Below are 6000 nucleotides of genomic sequence, written 5' to 3' on the forward strand. Positions count from 1 at the left end.
TAGGGCCTGCGTGCCGCAACTACGGAAGCCCATGCTCTGCAAGAGAAGCCACCGCGGTGAGAAGCCCGTGCACCACAACGAAGAGTAGACCCCGCTCGCCACAACTAGAGAAAGCCTGCGCTCAGCAACGAAGACCCAATACAGCCAAAAATAAAAAATAAAATTTCAGATGTGAAGTTTTGCCCCAAAGGATTTGATGTAGGAACCTGGAGGCTGGCTGGGAGGGTGGGAAGGGAAAGAGAGGGAGGGAGGGAGGGAGGGTGGGCAGGAGGCAGAATGGGGCGGGGAGAAAGGCAGCGGTGGGGGGGGAGGGGGGACAGAGATGGAGGCTGGGGACAGTGGGGTAGGGGTTGGGGCTCCTGAGTGTGACTCCCTTGGTTCCAATTCCATCTTCACCGACTAATAGCTGGTGATGCTAAGCAACCTATATTGATTCTCTTGCCTCCTTTTTCTCATCTGGAAAATAGGGGATCATAAAAACCTGTGGTGATGGTTAAATAGGTTACTTAGAAATAAGTTCTGTGGCTACAAAGGTTATTTATTTTGCTCTCGACAAATGGTAGCTGTTATTACTGGCGTCCCGGGGCTTGGGAGACCACCCTGTATTACCTCGCCGTGCACCCTGGTTAGGAACGACTGCCATGGGCAGCAGAGAGTCATCGAGTTTTATGCAGGGCGAGGACCTCGTGACAGAAGAATCTCATGTTCCTCACGTGGAAAACAGCTATGACAAGCCCTGTTGTCCTGCCCTCTTTGCGGTGTGGGACAGGGGATGGGGTGGTGGGGTTGGAGAGGGCAGAAATTCCATCTTCTATACTCTGAGGCTAGGCAGGAAAAAGCCGGCAAAGAAACCCCCAAATAACAACCACCTTCCTGTCCTCCCCCAAGAGCTACCAGAGCAGGCACGTCCCCCCTCTCACCTCCCACCAGCCCCCCGAGCCTCACATCCATTTGGGATGTACTGGTGCCTCTCAGTGGTTGTTCCCCTCCATTCTCCCCTTCCAGTTCAGCAGTTCTCTCACTGCCCATGGAAGGAAATGAGAGCTGCCTGCCCCCTCCCAGCCTACTTCTACCCACTGATGACTCATCAGAGCCACACCCTGTGAGGCAGAGTCCAGGTTCTAGAGCCTGGTTTACTAGTTCCTGCATGACCTGGCCCCTGACGGAAGTCTCTTCCTCTCCCCCTTTAAACGTCAGCCAGCCGGAAACCCTTGTAATCCTTCTAAACAAACAATGTTTGCTCACCTTCAGGCCAGAACACTTTCCCTCTGTTCTTCACTAGCTAATGGCTCCCACTTCAGGTCACAGGTGAGCCATCCCCTCTTCCAGGAAGCCTTCCCACACTCCCCAGCCTGGGCAATCCCTCCTCAAGTCTCCCCGAGCCCACTGAGCTCTGCTGTCCCAGGCCTGCCCACTCTGAGTTGTCACTTTAGGGATACATCTGTCACCCACTGGGCTGTACGTTCCACGGAGGCAGAACCCAGGGCTGTGCAACTCACAGCTAGGCAGTGACAGTTCGACTTGCTCATCTGTAAAATGGAGCTAATAATAGCATCTACTTTCCAGAGTTTGGGGAAATAAATGGAAATGATGCATTAAAGCCCTTTAGTACAATGTCTGATAAATATCACCTTCATATATGGCTGTTCTTGTTGTTAATTATCTTAATGTTTTCTCCAGTACAGCTGACCCCTCCCACAGAATGACCTCTTGGACCCCCAGTCTGGACCAGAAGCCTTCTCAGGGCTCCCATGTTCCAGCCCTGACTACTCCGGGTTGTCACTATCTGGGGATGATTCTGTCTCCCCCCACTGCACTGTGAACCCTGGGAGGGCAGGGGTGTGGCTGTGATGGTCCCCTCTGGGTCCCCAGTACTGCCCAGCACAGGACTCCACACAGACCAGTTGCTGGAGGAAGGCGTGTTGAACGAATGAATCAATGACTTTAGTGATTGTTTGATCTCTGATTGTTATATGTCCTTTATTCCTCTTTCCTGCTCTAGTATATACCATTATGTTTTCTGTAAATACTGGAATTTAGAGAAAACTTACTCATTAGCTTGTGTGTGTGTGTGTGTGTGTGTGTGTGTGTGTGTTTATAAGAGAGCGATATGAAGATAGAGATAGATAGAGTGAGCCTGAGAGAGCTTGAGGAAGAGCCTTTGAGTATGTTTGAAAGAGGAAACTGCTTTTGACTATGCTGTGGGTGGGTGGGAAGGGGTGTGGAGGGCTGAGGACGTGGGCGAGGAATGGGCTGGATTTTGGAGATGAAATCTGTAAACCGTGAAGGCAGAGACCAAGTCTGTCTTGTTCTTGGCAGTGCTGCCGGCATCTAGCATGAGCCTGCCACGTAGAAGTTGCTCAATACATATTTTTTGAATGAATGAACGAGGCATTCATTCAATGTTAAAATAGCCTAGGAATCTTGCTGTACCTCTGAAGCACAGTATACTTTGAGCAGGCCTAAAATTCTTTAGGTCCCTAGCAGGGAGTAGAGAGATCGTGACACCTGGCTGATGAGCCGGGGAAGCAAATATGGGGGTGCTGACACCACCCTCTTGTCCAAGTTCTCAGCACACATCAACAATTGATGCAGGTACTCCTTCCTGGGGAGCATGCCAGCAATCAGTAATCTATACAGGGGCTGCCCTGGTGGCGCAGTGGTTGAGAGTCCGCCTGCTGATGCAGGGGACGCGGGTTCGTGCCCCGGTCCGGGAAGATCCCACATGCCGCGGAGCGGCTGGGCCCGTGAACCATGGCCGCTGAGCCTGCGCGTCCGGAGCCTGTTCTCCGCAACAGGAGAGGCCACAACAGTAAGAGGCCCGCGTACCGCAAAAAAAAAAAAAAAATCTATACAGGCACTTTTTCCTGGGGAGAATGGGTAGTTTCCCAGAATTCTTAATACCGATCATTGAGGACCCACTGCCAGTCTATCAAAAATGGTAGTTGAGAGGAAATGTTTTTGTTACCACTGGCAAAATGGATGTGAAAAGTAAGAGTTGGGGAGAGAAATTACGGCCAGAGCTTACAGCTAGAAATCCCTTGTGCACCTGGCTTTGTTTATTCACCTTGCCTTAGATCCTGGAGGCCTTGGCTCACCCCATGAGGACAGAAGAGAGCTAGGTTAGTGCTTTACTCGACGCCGCAGAACTTTTGGGGCTCAAAAAGTATTTAACTTTCTTTCTTCTATTCATTCATTTATTCATTTAGCAAGTGTTTAGTGAGTGCCCATCATGGACTGGCATTATTGTAGGTTCAGAGGATAAGATATTGAGCAAAGGGAGAAACAGTTCCTGCCCTTTGGGACTCAATCTTGATTGGGGAGACATACTGTCAAAATATCACCTAAATACTTATAAATTGGCAATTTTTTTTTTTTTTTTTTTTTTGGCCGCACCACATGGCATGCGGGATCTTAGTTCCCTGACCAGGGATCAAGCCTGCACCCCCTGCAGTGGAAGGGCAGAGTCTTAACCACTGGGCCACCAGGGAAGTCCCTACATCGGCAACTTTTGATGACTATTGAGGAGAGGTTTCCTGGGTGTGTGCAGCTAGGGTGGGGGGTGAAATCCAGGCAGGTGGTGACTGAGTTGGGATTTTTAAAAGACTAGGAATTAACTGGGTAAGGAGAGGAGAGTAAAGTATTCCAGGCAGAGGAAACAGCATGTGCAAATGACCTGGGGCAGGAGAGAACTGCATTAAGTACCAAAGAGTGAGGGAGACTGGCTAGCTGTTCCCTAAACTCATTTCCTCTTATTTCTAGGAACTCAGAAGCTCAGAAGCTCTTGTATTACTGTGGTCACATGACGCAGAGCAGGGCCAAGACACAGGCTAGAAGGAGCGTGGGTCCTTGAATGACTGCATGGGGAGGAGTCTCCCCAGTGACCTGCACTGGCCTACGACATGAGTGAGTAATACACTTTAACTGGGTCAAACCACTGACATTTTGGAGCTATTTTTTACAGCAGTTAGCCAACCCTGACTAAAGTCAGTGCAGCTGGAGAGGGGGAGCATGGAGCAAGGCGAGACTAGAGATGTGAGCAGGTAATAAACCAGGCAGGGCCTCGTGGGGTCACATGACCCAAGTTCTGACTGCTGGAATGTGAGCAGACGTGGTGTGAGAAACTTCTGGGTCACGCCTTCAGAGGAAGGCAGTGAGATTGTCTCCATCATTGCCACTCCCTGCTGGCTGGAATGGGGACTTGGTGGTGCACCATCTTGACCGTGTAACGCTCTAAGGATGGCAAGACCACAGGGTAAAGGAGCCTGGCTCCCTAGATGACCTCACCAAGCACAACCTCTGTACCATTCCTGGACTGCTTCCGCTGGGACTGTTACATAAGAGAGAAACCAACTTCTATCTTGTTTAAGCCTCTGTGATTTTGGGTCCCTACCAAGCTTATATTCCATTAAGATGGGGGAAGACCTGGGAGAGGGCCAGGTTGAGAGGATGCGCTTTGAGTTTGGGACACATCTTGGAGATCATCTTGTCTCATCAGCATCCTCTCCTCCCTGAGTCTCCCCTAATCTGAAGACAGTTCAGCTTTCTCTCCGCCCTCTCCTTCTACCCCACGTCAGGACTATTCTTCCTTCTCTGCTTCTGCCTGTGGTCAGTGAGCACATCATGGCAGATACGGCTGCCTGGGAGGGAGAGAATGCCTGCGCAGAGAAGGAAAGTTCCAGTTTTTCTTTTATCTGGATACAAAACATGTGATGTCTACATAGTCACAGAATAATGAGAACAGCTGTGGGATTCTCAGTTCTTTCATGTTTCCGATAGCTGCATCCCTACCCCCCTGCCCCCACTGTGGGACGTTGGCATATTATTTTCCTTGTTACTCACGCTTTCACTGTGGCCCAATTCATTCAAGACTGTATGTGGTCACAGGCTCCCTCCTGGCCATTCAACCTTTGTTTTGCCAAGTGGCATTTAAATTTTTGACTTTATGGTTTAAATTTCAGGGTTAGATATATCCATTAGGAGTCAACTGGGTTGTAAGGAACAATGGAACTAAAACAAGAGCGGCTTCAGCAAATAGACGTTTGTTTCTTCTTTCATGTAATAGGAATTCCAGAGGTATTTAAGACAGGGCTGGCTGGATGGCTTCACAGAATCTCCAGGCATCCATTTTTCAGTGGCGTGTTGGTAACTCAGCTCTCTGAAAAAAGAAAAATCCAATTTGTAGTATTTTCCAATTTCCTCGGTGTAAACACCACCACCACAATTGATTTCAGGCTACCAATGTGTCATCATTGACTGTGGAGTTAGGAAGAGGTGTACACATGAGCTCTCGTGAGCTGGCACACGCTGGGTTCAGCACACCCCTCACTTGCCACCTGTCCTCCTCCACATGAGACGGTCGCCTCGTGATCCAATATGTCTGCTGGGTTCCAGCCATCACATTCCCATTCCTGCCAATAGGAGAGGATGCTCCCTCACCTTAAGGACATGTTCTGCACGTCACACATAACACTTCTCACAGTTTACTGCTAATGTAGTTTTCCTTTCCCCTTGGACATCGTGTGCCCAGTTAAAATTGAGGATTCCGTTATTATGGAGGGAGGAGAGTGTGGGTCTCTGAGGGTAATCTTTACCATAGTTGCCAACGAGATTGGGCTATTCTGCTGCAGCCAGATGATCATTTACCCTCCATGTCGGGTTAGGGAAGGGGCCTCAGGATGCCCGACCCTGCTTTTCTGACACACAGAGAGAATGAGAGGTGTGTGAGTCAGGTTATTCCTGTTAAACTCCGGCGTGGGGGAGTGTTTGGGACTCAAATCGATGCTTTCATTTCTGAGCCTTTGAGTTTTCCTAGTGGTGTGGTTTTAGCCTCTCATTCATTCACTCATTCATTCAACAAACACTCACTGAGCACATACTGTGTAACAGATACAGGTCTGGCTACCACGGAGCTGACAGTCTGATAGATGAGATAAATGTTAAATAATCACACCAATAAATATGTAATGACACAACGTGCTAAGTACTAGAAAGCAGAAC

The sequence above is a fragment of the Grampus griseus genome, assembly GCF_964374135.1.
Source record: "Grampus griseus genome assembly, chromosome: 19".
NCBI lineage: Eukaryota > Metazoa > Chordata > Mammalia > Artiodactyla > Delphinidae > Grampus > Grampus griseus.